Genomic DNA, 2,447 nt, shown 5'->3' with positions numbered 1-2,447 from the left:
ATGAATCTCTAACTAATCATTTCTAATTTGAAATGGCAAAGAACACATGATGAATATATTCTTAGATATCTATGATCATAATAATAATCTTTGGCACAGATTATTTAGATGATAATAGGTGAGCACAAAGTTACAATTATTTACTTACACCAATGACCAAATTAATACACAAACATAAAGATAGAAAAATATTATTGATCTCTGTATTTATTACCTATATAAAAATGTACCAAAATTTTCAGATCAGACAAAATTTTTTTTTTAAAATAATAATTCAACAAATAAATTATAAATATCACTAATCTCATTTATAATTGAGGATTACAACAAATTTTTCAAATAATAACAAAATAGGCAAAAATGTTGATCTCCATACTATTCACTCTAAAACCTAGCCTAAAAATCATTATTCTTCTTCTGAAACTCATATTTGTGGTCATTGAACATCTCCAACAAAAGATCTATCACAACGAATGTCCGAATATATTGCTCATTTAGCTGCAAATATGGATTAATTAGTTAAATAATATGGCAGCATGTATATAATTAATCAATATGTCTTTGAAACTTACAATACCAACACCGTGGGATTAAACTTCTCTGTCGTAGACAACCATTGAAGAACCCAAACACCAGAGTCGCGGCTAAAAGTTCAGTGGCAATATTAACTAGTTAGTATCAATAAAAAATCACTTTAATTAAAGATGTAAATAAAAGATTCACTGCAATTATGTGTACCTTTGAGGACAATTGGCACCCCCTAACCTCTTTCACATCAAAATTCATGGAATCTTTTCTTTCAGGAATGTCACCTTTTAGGTAATGCCCAAAAGTTACCATATCTGATAATCTTATAGCCTGAAAATTTTGTTCATGACTAATCTGTTAAGATTCATGTATTATTTTACATATAGTCTGTGTATAAAGAAATGGGTTATGGACATCTTACCAAGGATTTCATAATTTCTTATCTTGGCTCAACTTGATCATCATTTAGATTAGAATCAAACTGATATAATTTTTCATCCAATAAGCTAATAACCATATACCAGTGGTCACCTTCTTACTTAATTGGGACATAAATCTACAGCAGATAGTTAAGTGTGGGTCATTTCAAAGAGCTATGAGTATTCTCATTAATATATTCTTAACACCAATTAACTATTAAAAAAATATTCATCAACAATTATTCATCAACAATTATTCACTCACTTCCTCTGGTTAACAAAGTTCAATTATGTCCTACTCAACTATAAGTTTCAACAAATACATTTGGGAAAGAAAAATGTAAGATTATTTACTGAGCTTTCTTGTTTCATGGTTAGATTTATTCTATTAGTTTATAGTTAATCTCATGCATGTCTTTTCATTGATCTTCTGTGTGGAACACCATCAATTTCAGACTTCTAAACATAAAAATATTATGAAACTAAACAGTCACAGCTATAGATCTGTTGATGAATAAGAAAAAAGAAAAAATAAAAAATGGAAACCTGAGAAACGACTCTGATGGCTTGAGAAATGGCTAGAAGTCTTGGGTCTCCTTTGAGGCCATAATCTTCTGCGAAGATTTTCTTTTCTTTTTTTGTTTCTTTTCTGATTTTCTGTCTCAAGTGTGAAGTATATGTCTTTGTGTATGTATGTGTGGCAGCTTCCATGAAAAAGACTTCCTTTTTGAAGAACACACCACACGAAGTAGATGACCAAGAGAGGAGAAGAACACAAATTTTAGAGGCGGAGTGGGCAGGGGTGCGAAATAGTGTCGATCCAGGCTCTGATAGTTGCATGCGTACATGGGTAGTCTCGAACCAGACCTAACAGTTGATGCTAGTGCCAGTTTTCATCGCAGTAGTGAAGAAGAAGAAGAGACCCCATCTGCAAAACATATAATAAGAGAAAAAAGAAGGGAATTATTTGTAAAAACGGTAAATATCAGGGAGTATTTAATAAAAATAAAAATATATATTTGTATTTAATCTACACCGTTAGATATAATAATAAAATGATCTAACGGTTTAAATTAAAAACCATATTAAGAGACTAACATTAATCCCAAAGATAGTTGGGACCAACAAATCAGCCACCGTAACATAGAGATAGATGTTAATTTTTCTTTTAATTTATCGGTATATCACGTGTACATTTTTCTATTTGAATGCTAAAAATTAAAATAAAGGTTTGAACACGTAATTATATTTGAATATTAATATGTCATATTACCGTGCATATTTCACGAAATTTTTAGAATATGCAATTATTACAGTGAATGCAATTAACTATTATAACATTATATACAATTAATGAACCCAATTAATACGATTAACAATTAATGAATCCAATTATTTCAGTGAATACAATTAACTATTTAGTCAAATTACAAAGATTTATAGTCTAAATTAATTTGGGCAAATGTGATATAATTATTTTATTAAGTATCCGACGAAAAA

The 2,447-nt window shown here is 29.4% G+C and overlaps 1 long non-coding RNA gene across 2 annotated transcripts; it reads right to left on the bottom strand.

Annotated features, from left to right (window-relative positions):
* Window positions 1-282: 282 nt before the first annotated feature.
* On the bottom strand, window positions 283-1,912 carry LOC107606140 (uncharacterized). 2 transcript variants are annotated; one of them, XR_001612627.3, is made up of 5 exons: window positions 1,494-1,912; window positions 950-1,084; window positions 739-858; window positions 573-644; window positions 283-498 (listed from the first exon to the last, which is right to left on the bottom strand). It is a non-coding gene; the product is annotated as an uncharacterized LOC107606140 (long non-coding RNA). The 2 variants fall into 2 exon arrangements; XR_015891949.1 differs by lacking the exon at window positions 950-1,084 and having other exon boundaries at window positions 1,494-1,853.
* Between the last annotated feature and the right edge of the window lie 535 nt (window positions 1,913-2,447).

The sequence above is a fragment of the Arachis ipaensis genome, chromosome B7, assembly GCF_059453495.1.
Source record: "Arachis ipaensis isolate K30076 ecotype BB chromosome B7, ASM5945349v1, whole genome shotgun sequence".
NCBI classification, from domain to species: domain Eukaryota; kingdom Viridiplantae; phylum Streptophyta; class Magnoliopsida; order Fabales; family Fabaceae; genus Arachis; species Arachis ipaensis.
This window is presented reverse-complemented; position numbering and strand designations above follow the sequence as displayed.